The 16,485-nt window shown below is 38.9% G+C and overlaps 1 protein-coding gene and 28 non-coding genes across 30 annotated transcripts in view; 28 read left to right on the forward strand and 1 right to left on the reverse strand.

The window, feature by feature from the left end:
• gkup (glucuronokinase with putative uridyl pyrophosphorylase) overlaps window positions 1-16,485 on the reverse strand; it is a 344,724-nt gene that overhangs the window by 76,707 nt on the left and 251,532 nt on the right. The gene's annotated exons all lie outside the window — the stretch shown is intronic.
• On the forward strand, window positions 155-227 carry trnav-aac (transfer RNA valine (anticodon AAC)). Its single transcript has one exon. It is a non-coding gene; the product is annotated as a tRNA-Val (tRNA).
• Window positions 598-670, forward strand: trnav-uac (transfer RNA valine (anticodon UAC)). Its single transcript has one exon. It is a non-coding gene; the product is annotated as a tRNA-Val (tRNA).
• Window positions 803-877, forward strand: trnai-aau (transfer RNA isoleucine (anticodon AAU)). Its single transcript has one exon. It is a non-coding gene; the product is annotated as a tRNA-Ile (tRNA).
• On the forward strand, window positions 1,333-1,405 carry trnav-aac (transfer RNA valine (anticodon AAC)). The gene has a single exon. It is a non-coding gene; the product is annotated as a tRNA-Val (tRNA).
• On the forward strand, window positions 1,776-1,848 carry trnav-uac (transfer RNA valine (anticodon UAC)). The gene has a single exon. It is a non-coding gene; the product is annotated as a tRNA-Val (tRNA).
• trnai-aau (transfer RNA isoleucine (anticodon AAU)) lies at window positions 1,979-2,053 on the forward strand. The gene has a single exon. It is a non-coding gene; the product is annotated as a tRNA-Ile (tRNA).
• On the forward strand, window positions 2,507-2,579 carry trnav-aac (transfer RNA valine (anticodon AAC)). The gene has a single exon. It is a non-coding gene; the product is annotated as a tRNA-Val (tRNA).
• Window positions 2,966-3,038, forward strand: trnav-cac (transfer RNA valine (anticodon CAC)). The gene has a single exon. It is a non-coding gene; the product is annotated as a tRNA-Val (tRNA).
• Window positions 3,703-3,775, forward strand: trnav-aac (transfer RNA valine (anticodon AAC)). Its single transcript has one exon. It is a non-coding gene; the product is annotated as a tRNA-Val (tRNA).
• trnav-aac (transfer RNA valine (anticodon AAC)) lies at window positions 4,895-4,967 on the forward strand. Its single transcript has one exon. It is a non-coding gene; the product is annotated as a tRNA-Val (tRNA).
• On the forward strand, window positions 5,338-5,411 carry trnav-uac (transfer RNA valine (anticodon UAC)). Its single transcript has one exon. It is a non-coding gene; the product is annotated as a tRNA-Val (tRNA).
• Window positions 5,545-5,619, forward strand: trnai-aau (transfer RNA isoleucine (anticodon AAU)). Its single transcript has one exon. It is a non-coding gene; the product is annotated as a tRNA-Ile (tRNA).
• Window positions 6,520-6,592, forward strand: trnav-cac (transfer RNA valine (anticodon CAC)). The gene has a single exon. It is a non-coding gene; the product is annotated as a tRNA-Val (tRNA).
• trnav-aac (transfer RNA valine (anticodon AAC)) lies at window positions 7,257-7,329 on the forward strand. The gene has a single exon. It is a non-coding gene; the product is annotated as a tRNA-Val (tRNA).
• trnav-aac (transfer RNA valine (anticodon AAC)) lies at window positions 8,448-8,520 on the forward strand. The gene has a single exon. It is a non-coding gene; the product is annotated as a tRNA-Val (tRNA).
• Window positions 9,098-9,172, forward strand: trnai-aau (transfer RNA isoleucine (anticodon AAU)). Its single transcript has one exon. It is a non-coding gene; the product is annotated as a tRNA-Ile (tRNA).
• On the forward strand, window positions 10,072-10,144 carry trnav-cac (transfer RNA valine (anticodon CAC)). Its single transcript has one exon. It is a non-coding gene; the product is annotated as a tRNA-Val (tRNA).
• trnav-cac (transfer RNA valine (anticodon CAC)) lies at window positions 11,247-11,319 on the forward strand. The gene has a single exon. It is a non-coding gene; the product is annotated as a tRNA-Val (tRNA).
• trnav-uac (transfer RNA valine (anticodon UAC)) lies at window positions 12,421-12,493 on the forward strand. The gene has a single exon. It is a non-coding gene; the product is annotated as a tRNA-Val (tRNA).
• On the forward strand, window positions 12,624-12,698 carry trnai-aau (transfer RNA isoleucine (anticodon AAU)). Its single transcript has one exon. It is a non-coding gene; the product is annotated as a tRNA-Ile (tRNA).
• Window positions 13,152-13,224, forward strand: trnav-aac (transfer RNA valine (anticodon AAC)). The gene has a single exon. It is a non-coding gene; the product is annotated as a tRNA-Val (tRNA).
• trnav-cac (transfer RNA valine (anticodon CAC)) lies at window positions 13,595-13,667 on the forward strand. The gene has a single exon. It is a non-coding gene; the product is annotated as a tRNA-Val (tRNA).
• Window positions 13,798-13,872, forward strand: trnai-aau (transfer RNA isoleucine (anticodon AAU)). Its single transcript has one exon. It is a non-coding gene; the product is annotated as a tRNA-Ile (tRNA).
• Window positions 14,330-14,402, forward strand: trnav-aac (transfer RNA valine (anticodon AAC)). The gene has a single exon. It is a non-coding gene; the product is annotated as a tRNA-Val (tRNA).
• Window positions 14,789-14,861, forward strand: trnav-cac (transfer RNA valine (anticodon CAC)). Its single transcript has one exon. It is a non-coding gene; the product is annotated as a tRNA-Val (tRNA).
• On the forward strand, window positions 15,525-15,597 carry trnav-aac (transfer RNA valine (anticodon AAC)). The gene has a single exon. It is a non-coding gene; the product is annotated as a tRNA-Val (tRNA).
• Window positions 15,968-16,040, forward strand: trnav-uac (transfer RNA valine (anticodon UAC)). The gene has a single exon. It is a non-coding gene; the product is annotated as a tRNA-Val (tRNA).
• Window positions 16,174-16,248, forward strand: trnai-aau (transfer RNA isoleucine (anticodon AAU)). Its single transcript has one exon. It is a non-coding gene; the product is annotated as a tRNA-Ile (tRNA).

The raw sequence follows: 16,485 nt of genomic DNA on the forward strand, positions 1-16,485 counted from the left end.
GGTCACTCATTCATGTTGTAAACAAACTTGTTAGTGTACAGGTTGACATACATTTTGTAGCGTCAGCAATTCTGGGCCTTCAGACATAGTTTGGCCCTACTTTTCTATAAGGCCTCCAACAAATTGTGTTTTTTTTTTCTCTCCAGACACGTAGGTTTCTGTAGTGTAGTGGTTATCACATTCGCCTAACACGCGAAAGGTCCCCAGCTCAAAACTGGGCAGAAACATTACTCTTTAGTGCAAAACAATAAAAGACCTTGTAGTGACATGACAATTTACATAATGCTACCAGATTCCTTTGCTCAAAACGTGACTACTAAAAATCCTGTGACGACAAGCGGTCAGCTAACAATGACGCAAAACAAATGTACGTGAATAGTATTGTCCATCTATTCTAAGATGATAATACTCGTGATTATGCAACTAAATCATCATGTAAAGGCTAGAACACATGGTTCACATTCAAAAGAAGAGTAATTTGAACCTCATGATAAAATGGTAAACAGGTTAAATCAGCACAAATTTCACACAATGTTTCGCCCTGATTTTCTATAAACTATCCCTAAAGTTCCATGAGCAAATCTGGTACCCATTAAGATTTCTGTAGTGTAGTGGTTATCACGTTCGTCTTACACACGAAAGGACCCCAGCTCGAACCTGGGCAGAGACAGGATTTTCCCTTCTTAAATTGAAGACGTCAGAAGATTCGACTTTTTTCTAACACCGCTCCTGTTCTAAAAAAAAAAAGTTCCTGATCATGTCTAACAAAACCGTTGTACCAACAAGCAGTAAGTCTTTCAGAGGCCAGTTAGCTCAGCTGGTTTAGAGCGTGGTGCTAATAACGCCAAGGTCGTGGGTTCAATCCCCATACTGGCCAAAGACTGTTTCTTATGACAGCTATGAAATGCCACAGTTGAGTTTCAAGTCTGTCTTCATGCTGTCTACAGAAATCAGTGCTTGCTTAAAGACATTCACAATGGTTCAAGAGATTAAAAAACTAAGCCTGTTGTGTCTTTTGACAACAAACAAAAGAAGAAATTTCCAAGAGGATCAAATTATTATAGGACTTCCTTGATGAGCATCACAAGCAAATGGTATTAGGACCGTCAGTCAAGACCCAAGTCATCAAATTGTTGTTTGGAGATTCTAATTCCTTGGGTACCTGAACCCATTTAATAGGTCACTCATTCATGTTGTAAACAAACTTGTTAGTGTACAGGTTGACATACATTTTGTAGCGTCAGCAATTCTGGGCCTTCAGACATAGTTTGGCCCTACTTTTCTATAAGGCCTCCAACAAATTGTGTTTTTTTTTTCTCTCCAGACACGTAGGTTTCTGTAGTGTAGTGGTTATCACATTCGCCTAACACGCGAAAGGTCCCCAGCTCAAAACTGGGCAGAAACATTACTCTTTAGTGCAAAACAATAAAAGACCTTGTAGTGACATGACAATTTACATAATGCTACCAGATTCCTTTGCTCAAAACGTGACTACTAAAAATCCTGTGACGACAAGCGGTCAGCTAACAATGACGCAAAACAAATGTACGTGAATAGTATTGTCCATCTATTCTAAGATGATAATACTCGTGATTATGCAACTAAATCATCATGTAAAGGCTAGAACACATGGTTCACATTCAAAAGAAGAGTAATTTGAACCTCATGATAAAATGGTAAACAGGTTAAGTCAGCACAAATTTCACACAATGTTTCTCCCTGATTTTCTATAAACTATCCCTAAAGTTCCATGAGCAAATCTGATAGCCATTAAGGTTTCTGTAGTGTAGTGGTTATCACGTTCGTCTTACACACGAAAGGACCCCAGCTCGAACCTGGGCAGAAACAGGATTTTCCCTTCTTAAATTGAAGACGTCAGAAGATTCGACTTTTTTCTAACACCGCTCCTGTTCTAAAAAAAGTTCCTGATCATGTGTCTACCAAAACCGTTGTACCAACAAAAAGTGAAACTTTCTAAGGCCAGTTAGCTCAGCTGGTTTAGAGCATGGTGCTAATAACGCCAAGGTCGTGGGTTCAATCCCCATACTGGCCAAAGACTGTTTTTATGACAGCTGTGAAATGCCACAGTTGAGTTCCAAGTCTGTCTTCATGCTGTCTACAGAATTCAGTGCTTGCTTAAAGACATTCACAATGGTTCAAGAGATTAAAAAACTAAGCCTGTTTTGTCTTTTGACAACAAACAAAAGAAGCAATTTCCAAGTGGATCAAATCATTATAGGACTTCCTTGATGAGCATCACAAGCAAATGGTATTAGGACCGTCAGTCAAGACCCAAGTCATCAAATTGTTGTTTGGAGATTCTAATTCCTTGGGTACCTGAACCCATTTAATAGGTCACTCATTCATGTTGTAAACAAACTTATTAGTGTAAAGGTTGACATACATTTTGTAGCGTCAGCAATTCTGGGCCTTCAGACATGGTTTGGCCCTACTTTACTATAAGGCCTCCAACAAATTGTGTTATTTTTTCTCTCCAGACATGTAGGTTTCTGTAGTGTAGTGGTTATCACATTCGCCTAACATGCGAAAGGTCCCCAGCTCAAAACTGGGCAGAAACATTACTCTTTAGTGCAAAACAATAAAAGACCTTGTGGTGATATGACAATTTACATAATGCTACCAGATTCCTTTGCTCAAAACGTGACTACTAAAAATCCTGTGACGACAAGCGGTCAGCTAACAATGACGCAAAACAATTGTACGTCAATAGTATTGTACGTGAATAGTATTGTACATCTATTCTAAGATGATAATACTCGTGATTATGCAACTAAATCATCATGTAAAGGCTAGAACACATGGGTCACATTCAAAAGAAAAGTCATTTGAACCATATGATAAAATGGTAAACAGGTTAAGTCAGCACAAATTTCACACAATGTTTCTCCCTGATTTTCTATAAACTATCCCTAAAGTTCCATGAGCAAATCTGGTAGCCATTAAGGTTTCTGTAGTGTAGTGGTTATCACGTTCGTCTCACACACGAAAGGACCCCAGCTCGAACCTGGGCAGAAACAGGATTTTCCCTTTTTAAATTGAAGACGTCAGAAGATTCGACTTTTTTCTAACACCGCTCCTGTTCTAAAAAAAAAAAGTTCCTGATCATGTCTAACAAAACCGTTGTACCAACAAGCACTAAGTCTTTCAGAGGCCAGTTAGCTCAGCTGGTTTAGAGCGTGGTGCTAATAACGCCAAGGTCGTGGGTTCAATGCCCATACTAGCCAAAGACTGTTTCTTATGACAGCTATGAAATGCCACAGTTGAGTTTCAAGTCTGTCTTCATGCTGTCTACAGAAATCAGTGCTTGCTTAAAGACATTCACAATGGTTCAAGAGATTAAAAAACTAAGCCTGTTTTGTCTTTTGACAACAACACACAAAAGAAGAAATTTCCAAGTGGATCAAATCATTATAGGACTTCCTTGATGAGCATCACAAGCAAATGGTATTAGGACCGTCAGTCAAGACCCAAGTCATCAAATTGTTGTTTGGAGATTCTAATTCCTTGGGTACCTGAACCCATTTAATAGGTCACTCATTCATGTTGTAAACAAACTTATTAGTGTAAAGGTTGACATACATTTTGTAGCGTCAGCAATTCTGGGCCTTCAGACATAGTTTGGCCCTACTTTTCTATAAGGCCTCCAACAAATTGTGTTATTTTTTCTCTCCAGACATGTAGGTTTCTGTAGTGTAGTGGTTATCACATTCGCCTAACACGCGAAAGGTCCCCAGCTCAAAACTGGGCAGAAACATTAATCTTTAGTGCAAAACAATAAAAGACCTTGTGGTGATATGACAATTTACATAATGCTACCAGATTCCTTTGCTCAAAACGTGACTACTAAAAATCCTGTGACGACAAGCGGTCAGCTAACAATGACGCAAAACAAATGTACGTCAATAGTATTGTACGTGAATAGTATTGTACATCTATTCTAAGATGATAATACTCGTGATTATGCAACTAAATCATCATGTAAAGGCTAGAACACATGGTTCACATTCAAAAGAAGAGTAATTTGAACCTCATGATAAAATGGTAAACAGGTTAAGTCAGCACAAATTTCACACAATGTTTCTCCCTGATTTTCTATAAACTATCCCTAAAGTTCCATGAGCAAATCTGGTAGCCATTAAGGTTTCTGTAGTGTAGTGGTTATCACGTTCGTCTCACACACGAAAGGACCCCAGCTTGAACCTGTGCAGAAACAGGATTTTCCCTTTTTAAATTGAAGACGTCAGAAGATTCGACTTTTTTCTAACACCGCTCCTGTTCTAAAAAAAAAAAAAGTTCCTGATCATGTCTAACAAAACCGTTGTACCAACAAGCAGTAAGTCTTTCAGAGGCCAGTTAGCTCAGCTGGTTTAGAGCGTGGTGCTAATAACGCCAAGGTCGTGGGTTCAATCCCCATACTAGCCAAAGACTGTTTCTTATGACAGCTATGAAATGCCACAGTTGAGTTTCAAGTCTGTCTTCATGCTGTCTACAGAAATCAGTGCTTGCTTAAAGACATTCACAATGGTTCAAGAGATTAAAAAACTAAGCCTGTTGTGTCTTTTGACAACAAACAAAAGAAATTTCCAAGAGGATCAAATTATTATAGGACTTCCTTGATGAGCATCACAAGCAGATGGTATTAGGACCGTCAGTCAAGACCCAAGTCATCAAATTGTTGTTTGGAGATTCTAATTCCTTGGGTACCTGAACCCATTTAATAGGTCACTCATTCATGTTGTAAACAAACTTATTAGTGTAAAGGTTGACATACATTTTGTAGCGTCAGCAATTCTGGGCCTTCAGACATAGTTTGGCCCTACTTTTCTATAAGGCCTCCAACAAATTGTGTTTTTTTTTCTCTCCAGACATGTAGGTTTCTGTAGTGTAGTGGTTATCACATTCGCCTAACATGCGAAAGGTCCCCAGCTCAAAACTGGGCAGAAACATTACTCTTTAGTGCAAAACAATAAAAGACCTTGTAGTGACATGACAATTTACATAATGCTACCAGATTCCTTTGCTCAAAACGTGACTACTAAAAATCCTGTGACGACAAGCGGTCAGCTAACAATGACGCAAAACAAATGTACGTGAATAGTATTGTCCATCTATTCTAAGATGATAATACTCGTGATTATGCAACTAAATCATCATGTAAAGGCTAGAACACATGGGTCACATTCAAAAGAAGAGTAATTTGAACCTCATGATAAAATGGTAAACAGGTTAAATCAGCACAAATTTCACACAATGTTTCTCCCTGATTTTCTATAAACTATCCCTAAAGTTCCATGAGCAAATCTGGCAGCCATTAAGATTTCTGTAGTGTAGTGGTTATCACGTTCGTCTTACACACGAAAGGGACCCCAGCTCGAACCTGGGCAGAAACAGGATTTTCCCTTCTTAAATTGAAGACGTCAGAAGATTCGACTTTTTTCTAACACCGCTCCTGTTCTAAAAAAAAAAAAGTTCCTGATCATGTCTAACAAAACCGTTGTACCAACAAGCAGTAAGTCTTTCAGAGGCCAGTTAGCTCAGCTGGTTTAGAGCGTGGTGCTAATAACGCCAAGGTCGTGGGTTCAATCCCCATACTGGCCAAAGACTGTTTTTATGACAGCTGTGAAATGCCACAGTTGAGTTCCAAGTCTGTCTTCATGCTGTCTACAGAATTCAGTGCTTGCTTAAAGACATTCACAATGGTTCAAGAGATTAAAAAACTAAGCCTGTTGTGTCTTTTGACAACAACACACAAAAGAAGAAATTTCCAAGTGGATCAAATCATTATAGGACTTCCTTGATGAGCATCACAAGCAAATGGTATTAGGACCGTCAGTCAAGACCCAAGTCATCAAATTGTTGTTTGGAGATTCTAATTCCTTGGGTACCTGAACCCATTTAATAGGTCACTCATTCATGTTGTAAACAAACTTATTAGTGTAAAAGTTGACATACATTTTGTAGCGTCAGCAATTCTGGGCTTTCAGACATAGTTTGGCCCTACTTTTCTATAAGGCCTCCAACAAATTGTGTTTATTTTTTCTCTCCAGACACGTAGGTTTCTGTAGTGTAGTGGTTATCACATTCGCCAAACACGCGAAAGGTCCTAAGCTCAAAACTGGGCAGAAACATTACTCTTTAGTGCAAAACAATAAAAGACCTTGTGGTGATATGACAATTTACATAATGCTACCAGATTCCTTTGCTCAAAACGTGACTACTAAAAATCCTGTGACGACAAGCGGTCAGCTAACAATGACGCAAAACAAATGTACGTGAATAGTATTGTCCATCTATTCTAAGATGATAATACTCGTGATTATGCAACTAAATCATCATGTAAAGGCTAGAACACATGGGTCACATTCAAAAGAAAAGTCATTTGAACCATATGATAAAATGGTAAACAGGTTAAGTCAGCACAAATTTCACACAATGTTTCTCCCTGATTTTCTATAAACTATCCCTAAAGTTCCATGAGCAAATCTGGTAGCCATTAAGGTTTCTGTAGTGTAGTGGTTATCACGTTCGTCTCACACACGAAAGGACCCCAGCTCGAACCTGGGCAGAAACAGGATTTTCCCTTTTTAAATTGAAGACGTCAGAAGATTCGACTTTTTTCTAACACCGCTCCTGTTCTAAAAAAAAAAAGTTCCTGATCATGTCTAACAAAACCGTTGTACCAACAAGCACTAAGTCTTTCAGAGGCCAGTTAGCTCAGCTGGTTTAGAGCGTGGTGCTAATAACGCCAAGGTCGTGGGTTCAATGCCCATACTAGCCAAAGACTGTTTCTTATGACAGCTATGAAATGCCACAGTTGAGTTTCAAGTCTGTCTTCATGCTGTCCACAGAAATCAGTGCTTGCTTAAAGACATTCACAATGGTTCAAGAGATTAAAAAACTAAGCCTGTTTTGTCTTTTGACAACAACACACAAAAGAAGAAATTTCCAAGTGGATCAAATCATTATAGGACTTCCTTGATGAGCATCACAAGCAAATGGTATTAGGACCGTCAGTCAAGACCCAAGTCATCAAATTGTTGTTTGGAGATTCTAATTCCTTGGGTACCTGAACCCATTTAATAGGTCACTCATTCATGTTGTAAACAAACTTATTAGTGTAAAGGTTGACATACATTTTGTAGCGTCAGCAATTCTGGGCCTTCAGACATAGTTTGGCCCTACTTTTCTATAAGGCCTCCAACAAATTGTGTTATTTTTTCTCTCCAGACATGTAGGTTTCTGTAGTGTAGTGGTTATCACATTCGCCTAACACGCGAAAGGTCCCCAGCTCAAAACTGGGCAGAAACATTAATCTTTAGTGCAAAACAATAAAAGACCTTGTGGTGATATGACAATTTACATAATGCTACCAGATTCCTTTGCTCAAAACGTGACTACTAAAAATCCTGTGACGACAAGCGGTCAGCTAACAATGACGCAAAACAAATGTACGTCAATAGTATTGTACGTGAATAGTATTGTACATCTATTCTAAGATGATAATACTCGTGATTATGCAACTAAATCATCATGTAAAGGCTAGAACACATGGTTCACATTCAAAAGAAGAGTAATTTGAACCTCATGATAAAATGGTAAACAGGTTAAGTCAGCACAAATTTCACACAATGTTTCTCCCTGATTTTCTATAAACTATCCCTAAAGTTCCATGAGCAAATCTGGTAGCCATTAAGGTTTCTGTAGTGTAGTGGTTATCACGTTCGTCTCACACACGAAAGGACCCCAGCTTGAACCTGTGCAGAAACAGGATTTTCCCTTTTTAAATTGAAGACGTCAGAAGATTCGACTTTTTTCTAACACCGCTCCTGTTCTAAAAAAAAAAAAGTTCCTGATCATGTCTAACAAAACCGTTGTACCAACAAGCAGTAAGTCTTTCAGAGGCCAGTTAGCTCAGCTGGTTTAGAGCGTGGTGCTAATAACGCCAAGGTCGTGGGTTCAATCCCCATACTAGCCAAAGACTGTTTCTTATGACAGCTATGAAATGCCACAGTTGAGTTTCAAGTCTGTCTTCATGCTGTCTACAGAAATCAGTGCTTGCTTAAAGACATTCACAATGGTTCAAGAGATTAAAAAACTAAGCCTGTTGTGTCTTTTGACAACAAACAAAAGAAATTTCCAAGAGGATCAAATTATTATAGGACTTCCTTGATGAGCATCACAAGCAGATGGTATTAGGACCGTCAGTCAAGACCCAAGTCATCAAATTGTTGTTTGGAGATTCTAATTCCTTGGGTACCTGAACCCATTTAATAGGTCACTCATTCATGTTGTAAACAAACTTATTAGTGTAAAGGTTGACATACATTTTGTAGCGTCAGCAATTCTGGGCCTTCAGACATAGTTTGGCCCTACTTTTCTATAAGGCCTCCAACAAATTGTGTTTTTTTTTCTCTCCAGACATGTAGGTTTCTGTAGTGTAGTGGTTATCACATTCGCCTAACATGCGAAAGGTCCCCAGCTCAAAACTGGGCAGAAACATTACTCTTTAGTGCAAAACAATAAAAGACCTTGTAGTGACATGACAATTTACATAATGCTACCAGATTCCTTTGCTCAAAACGTGACTACTAAAAATCCTGTGACGACAAGCGGTCAGCTAACAATGACGCAAAACAAATGTACGTGAATAGTATTGTCCATCTATTCTAAGATGATAATACTCGTGATTATGCAACTAAATCATCATGTAAAGGCTAGAACACATGGTTCACATTCAAAAGAAGAGTAATTTGAACCTCATGATAAAATGGTAAACAGGTTAAATCAGCACAAATTTCACACAATGTTTCTCCCTGATTTTCTATAAACTATCCCTAAAGTTCCATGAGCAAATCTGGCAGCCATTAAGATTTCTGTAGTGTAGTGGTTATCACGTCCGTCTTACACACGAAAGGGACCCCAGCTCGAACCTGGGCAGAAACAGGATTTTCCCTTCTTAAATTGAAGACGTCAGAAGATTCGACTTTTTTCTAACACCGCTCCTGTTCTAAAAAAAAAAAAGTTCCTGATCATGTCTAACAAAACCGTTGTACCAACAAGCAGTAAGTCTTTCAGAGGCCAGTTAGCTCAGCTGGTTTAGAGCGTGGTGCTAATAACGCCAAGGTCGTGGGTTCAATCCCCATACTGGCCAAAGACTGTTTTTATGACAGCTGTGAAATGCCACAGTTGAGTTCCAAGTCTGTCTTCATGCTGTCTACAGAATTCAGTGCTTGCTTAAAGACATTCACAATGGTTCAAGAGATTAAAAAACTAAGCCTGTTGTGTCTTTTGACAACAACACACAAAAGAAGAAATTTCCAAGTGGATCAAATCATTATAGGACTTCCTTGATGAGCATCACAAGCAAATGGTATTAGGACCGTCAGTCAAGACCCAAGTCATCAAATTGTTGTTTGGAGATTCTAATTCCTTGGGTACCTGAACCCATTTAATAGGTCACTCATTCATGTTGTAAACAAACTTATTAGTGTAAAAGTTGACATACATTTTGTAGCGTCAGCAATTCTGGGCTTTCAGACATAGTTTGGCCCTACTTTTCTATAAGGCCTCCAACAAATTGTGTTATTTTTTCTCTCCAGACACGTAGGTTTCTGTAGTGTAGTGGTTATCACATTCGCCAAACACGCGAAAGGTCCTAAGCTCAAAACTGGGCAGAAACATTACTCTTTAGTGCAAAACAATAAAAGACCTTGTGGTGATATGACAATTTACATAATCCTACCAGATTCCTTTGCTCAAAACGCGACTACTAAAAATCCTGTGATGACAAGCGGTCAGCTAACATTGACGCAAAACAAATGTAAGTGAATAGTATTGTCCATCTATTCTAAGATGATAATACTCGTGATTATGCAACTAAATCATCATGTAAAGGCTAGAACACATGGGTCACATTCAAAAGAAAAGTCATTTGAACCTCATGATAAAATGGTAAACAGGTTAAATCAGCACAAATTTCACACAATGTTTCTCCCTGATTTTCTATAAACTATCCCTGAAGTTCCATGAGCAAATCTGGTGGCCATTAAGGTTTCTGTAGTGTAGTGGTTATCACGTTCGTCTCACACACGAAAGGACCCCAGCTCGAACCTGGGCAGAAACAGGATTTTCCCTTCTTAAATTGAAGATGTCAGAAGATTCGACTTTTTTCTAACACGGCTCCTGTTCTAAAAAAAAAGTTCCTGATCATGTCTAACAAAACCGTTGTACCAACAAGCAGTAAGTCTTTCAGAGGCCAGTTAGCTCAGCTTGTTTAGAGCGTGGTGCTAATAACGCCAAGGTCGTGGGTTCAATCCCCATACTGGCCAAAGACTGTTTTTATGACAGCTGTGAAATGCCACAGTTGAGTTCCAAGTCTGTCTTCATGCTGTCTACAGAATTCAGTGCTTGCTTAAAGACATTCACAATGGTTCAAGAGATTAAAAAACTAAGCCTGTTGTGTCTTTTGACAACAAACAAAAGAAGAAATTTCCAAGTGGATCAAATTATTATAGGACTTCCTTGATGAGGATCACAAGCAAATGGTATTAGGACCGTCAGTCAAGACCCAAGTCATCAAATTGTTGTTTGGAGATTCTAATTCCTTTGGTACCTCAACCCATTTAATAGGTCACTCATTCATGTTGTAAACAAACTTGTTAGTGTACAGGTTGACATACATTTTGTAGCGTCAGCAATTCTGGGCCTTCAGACATAGTTTGGCCCTACTTTTCTATAAGGCCTCCAACAAATTGTGTTTTTTTTTTCTCTCCAGACACGTAGGTTTCTGTAGCGTAGTGGTTATCAGATTCGCCTAACACGCGAAAGGTCCCCAGCTCAAAACTGGGCAGAAACATTACTCTTTAGTGCAAAACAATAAAAGACCTTGTGGTGATATGACAATTTACATAATGCTACCAGATTCCTTTGCTCAAAACGTGACTACTAAAAATCCTGTGACGACAAGCGGTCAGCTAACAATGACGCAAAACAAATGTACGTGAATAGTATTGTCCATCTATTCTAAGATGATAATACTCGTGATTATGCAACTAAATCATCATGTAAAGGCTAGAACACATGGTTCACATTCAAAAGAAGAGTAATTTGAACCTCATGATAAAATGGTAAACAGGTTAAATCAGCACAAATTTCACACAAGGTTTCTCCCTGATTTTCTATAAACTATCCCTAAAGTTCCATGAGCAAATCTGGTGGCCATTAAGGTTTCTGTAGTGTAGTGGTTATCACGTTCGTCTCACACACGAAAGGACCCCAGCTCGAACCTGGGCAGAAACAGGATTTTCCCTTCTTAAATTGAAGATGTCAGAAGATTCGACTTTTTTCTAACACCGCTCCTGTTCTAAAAAAAAGTTCCTGATCATGTCTAACAAAACCGTTGTACCAACAAGCAGTAAGTCTTTCAGAGGCCAGTTAGCTCAGCTTGTTTAGAGCGTGGTGCTAATAACGCCAAGGTCGTGGGTTCAATCCCCATACTGGCCAAAGACTGTTTTTATGACAGCTGTGAAATGCCACAGTTGAGTTCCAAGTCTGTCTTCATGCTGTCTACAGAATTCAGTGCTTGCTTAAAGACATTCACAATGGTTCAAGAGATTAAAAAACTAAGCCTGTTGTGTCTTTTGACAACAAACAAAAGAAGAAATTTCCAAGAGGATCAAATTATTATAGGACTTCCTTGATGAGGATCACAAGCAAATGGTATTAGGACCGTCAGTCAAGACCCAAGTCATCAAATTGTTGTTTGGAGATTCTAATTCCTTTGGTACCTGAACCCATTTAATAGGTCACTCATTCATGTTGTAAACAAACTTGTTAGTGTACAGGTTGACATACATTTTGTAGCGTCAGCAATTCTGGGCCTTCAGACATAGTTTGGCCCTACTTTTCTATAAGGCCTCCAACAAATTGTGTTTTTTTTTTCTCTCCAGACACGTAGGTTTCTGTAGCGTAGTGGTTATCAGATTCGCCTAACACGCGAAAGGTCCCCAGCTCAAAACTGGGCAGAAACATTACTCTTTAGTGCAAAACAATAAAAGACCTAGTGGTGATATGACAATTTACATAATGCTACCAGATTCCTTTGCTCAAAACGTGACTACTAAAAATCCTGTGACGACAAGCGGTCAGCTAACAATGACGCAAAACAAATGTACGTGAATAGTATTGTCCATCTATTCTAAGATGATAATACTCGTGATTATGCAACTAAATCATCATGTAAAGGCTAGAACACATGGGTCACATTCAAAAGAAAATTCATTTGAACCTCATGATGAAATGGTGAGCAGGTTAAATCAGCACAAATTTCACACAAGGTTTCTCCCTGATTTTCTATAAACTATCCCTAAAGTTCCATGAGCAAATCTGGTAGCCATTAAGGTTTCTGTAGTGTAGTGGTTATCACGTTCGTCTTACACACGAAAGGACCCCAGCTCGAACCTGGGCAGAAACAGGATTTTCCCTTCTTAAATTGAAGATGTCAGAAGATTTGACTTTTTTCTAACACCGCTCCTGTTCTAAAAAAAGTTCCTGATCATGTGTCTACCAAAACCGTTGTACCAACAAAAAGTGAAACTTTCTGAGGCCAGTTAGCTCAGCTGGTTTAGAGCGTGGTGCTAATAACGCCAAGGTCGTGGGTTCAATCCCCATACTGGCCAAAGACTGTTTTTATGACAGCTGTGAAATGCCACAGTTGAGTTCCAAGTCTGTCTTCATGCTGTCTACAGAATTCAGTGCTTGCTTAAAGACATTCACAATGGTTCAAGAGATTAAAAAACTAAGCCTGTTGTGTCTTTTGACAACAAACAAAAGAAGAAATTTCCAAGAGGATCAAATTATTATAGGACTTCCTTGATGAGCATCACAAGCAAATGGTATTAGGACCGTCAGTCAAGACCCAAGTCATCAAATTGTTGTTTGGAGATTCTAATTCCTTGGGTACCTGAACCCATTTAATAGGTCACTCATTCATGTTGTAAGCAAACTTATTAGTGTAAAGGTTGACATACATTTTGTAGCGTCAGCAATTCTGGGCCTTCAGACATAGTTTGGCCCTACTTTTCTATAAGGCCTCCAACAAATTGTGTTATTTTTTCTCTCCAGACATGTACGTTTCTGTAGTGTAGTGGTTATCACATTCGCCTAACACGCGAAAGGTCCCCAGCTCAAAACTGGGCAGAAACATTACTCTTTAGTGCAAAACAATAAAAGACCTTGTGGTGATATGACAATTTACATAATGCTACCAGATTCCTTTGCTCAAAACGTGACTACTAAAAATCCTGTGACGACAAGCGGTCAGCTAACAATGACGCAAAACAAATGTACGTCAATAGTATTGTCCATCTATTCTAAGATGATAATACTCGTGATTATGCAACTAAATCATCATGTAAAGGCTAGAACACATGGGTCACATTCAAAAGAAAAGTCATTTGAACCTCATGATGAAATGGTAAGCAGGTTAAATCAGCACAAATCTCACACAATGTTTCTCCCTGATTTTCTATAAACTATCCCTAAAGTTCCATGAGCATATCTGGTGGCCATTAAGGTTTCTGTAGTGTAGTGGTTATCACGTTCGTCTCACACACGAAAGGACCCCAGCTCGAACCTGGGCAGAAACAGGATTTTCCCTTCATAAATTGGAGACGTCAGAAGATTCGACTTTTTTCTAACACCGCTCCTGTTCTAAAAAAAGTTCCTGATCATGTGTCTACCAAAACCGTTGTACCAACAAAAAGTGAAACTTTCTGAGGCCAGTTAGCTCAGCTGGTTTAGAGCGTGGTGCTAATAACGCCAAGGTCGTGGGTTCAATCCCCATACTGGCCAAAGACTGTTTCTTATGACAGCTGTGAAATGCCACAGTTGAGTTCCAAGTCTGTCTTCATGCTGTCTACAGAATTCAGTGCTTGCTTAAAGACATTCACAATGGTTCAAGAGATTAAAAAACTAAGCCTGTTTTGTCTTTTGACAACAACACACAAAAGAAGAAATTTCCAAGAGGATCAAATTATTATAGGACTTCCTTGATGAGCATCACAAGCAAATGGTATTAGGACCGTCAGTCAAGACCCAAGTCATCAAATTGTTGTTTGGAGATTCTAATTCCTTGTGTACCTGAACCCATTTAATAGGTCACTCATTCATGTTGTAAACAAACTTGTTAGTGTACAGGTTGACATACATTTTGTAGCGTCAGCAATTCTGGGCCTTCAGACATAGTTTGGCCCTACTTTTCTATAAGGCCTCCAACAAATTGTGTTTTTTTTTCTCTCCAGACATGTAGGTTTCTGTAGTGTAGTGGTTATCACATTCGCCTAACATGCGAAAGGTCCCCAGCTCAAAACTGGGCAGAAACATTACTCTTTAGTGCAAAACAATAAAAGACCTTGTGGTGATATGACAATTTACATAATGCTACCAGATTCCTTTGCTCAAAACGTGACTACTAAAAATCCTGTGACGACAAGCGGTCAGCTAACAATGACGCAAAACAAATGTTCGTCAATAGTATTGTACGTGAATAGTATTGTACATCTATTCTAAGATGATAATACTCGTGATTATGCAACTAAATCATCATGTAAAGGCTAGAACACATGGTTCACATTCAAAAGAAGAGTAATTTGAACCTCATGATAAAATGGTAAACAGGTTAAGTCAGCACAAATTTCACACAATGTTTCTCCCTGATTTTCTATAAACTATCCCTAAAGTTCCATGAGCAAATCTGGTAGCCATTAAGGTTTCTGTAGTGTAGTGGTTGTCACGTTCGTCTCACACACGAAAGGACCCCAGCTCGAACCTGGGCAGAAACAGGATTTTCCCTTCTTAAATTGAAGACGTCAGAAGATTCGACTTTTTTCTAACACCGCTCCTGTTCTAAAAAAAAAAAAGTTCCTGATCATGTCTAACAAAACCGTTGTACCAACAAGCAGTAAGTCTTTCAGAGGCCAGTTAGCTCAGCTGGTTTAGAGCGTGGTGCTAATAACACCAAGGTCGTGGGTTCAATCCCCATACTAGCCAAAGACTGTTTCTTATGACAGCTGTGAAATGCCACAGTTGAGTTTCAAGTCTGTCTTCATGCTGTCTACAGAAATCAGTGCTTGCTTAAAGACATTCACAATGGTTCAAGAGATTAAAAAACTAAGCCTGTTGTGTCTTTTGACAACAAACAAAAGAAGAAATTTCCAAGAGGATCAAATTATTATAGGACTTCCTTGATGAGCATCACAAGCAGATGGTATTAGGACCGTCAGTCAAGACCCAAGTCATCAAATTGTTGTTTGGAGATTCTAATTCCTTGTGTACCTGAACCCATTTAATAGGTCACTCATTCATGTTGTAAACAAACTTGTTAGTGTACAGGTTGACATACATTTTGTAGCGTCAGCAATTCTGGGCCTTCAGACATAGTTTGGCCCTACTTTTCTATAAGGCCTCCAACAAATTGTGTTTTTTTTTTCTCTCCAGACACGTAGGTTTCTGTAGTGTAGTGGTTATCACATTCGCCTAACACGCGAAAGGTCCCCAGCTCAAAACTGGGCAGAAATATTACTCTTTAGTGCAAAACAATAAAAGACCTTTTAGTGACATGACAATTTACATAATGCTACCAGATTCCTTTGCTCAAAACGTGACTACTAAAAATCCTGTGACGACAAGCGGTCAGCTAACAATGACGCAAAACAAATGTACGTGAATAGTATTGTCCATCTATTCTAAGATGATAATACTCGTGATTATGCAACTAAATCATCATGTAAAGGCTAGAACACATGGTTCACATTCAAAAGAAGAGTAATTTGAACCTCATGATAAAATGGTAAACAGGTTAAATCAGCACAAATTTCACACAATGTTTCTCCCTGATTTTCTATAAACTATCCCTAAAGTTCCATGAGCAAATCTGGTAGCCATTAAGATTTCTGTAGTGTAGTGGTTATCACGTTCGTCTTACACACGAAAGGACCCCAGCTCGAACCTGGGCAGAAACAGGATTTTCCCTTCTTAAATTGAAGACGTCAGAAGATTCGACTTTTTTCTAACACCGCTCCTGTTCTAAAAAAAAAAGTTCCTGATCATGTGTCTACCAAAACCGTTGTACCAACAAAAAGTGAAACTTTCTGAGGCCAGTTAGCTCAGCTGGTTTAGAGCGTGGTGCTAATAACGCCAAGGTCGTGGGTTCAATCCCCATACTGGCCAAAGACTGTTTTAATGACAGCTGTGAAATGCCACAGTTGAGTTCCAAGTCTGTCTTCATGCTGTCTACAGAATTCAGTGCTTGCTTAAAGACATTCACAATGGTTCAAGAGATTAAAAAACTAAGCCTGTTTTGTCTTTTGACAACAACACACAAAAGAAGAAATTTCCAAGTGGATCAAATCATTATAGGACTTCCTTGATGAGCATCACAAGCAGATGGTATTAGGACCGTCAGTC

Source organism: Oryzias latipes, chromosome 13, assembly GCF_053564925.1.
Source record: "Oryzias latipes strain Hd-rR chromosome 13, Olatipes_Hd-rR_3.1".
In the NCBI taxonomy this organism is placed as follows: Eukaryota; Metazoa; Chordata; class Actinopteri; order Beloniformes; family Adrianichthyidae; genus Oryzias; species Oryzias latipes.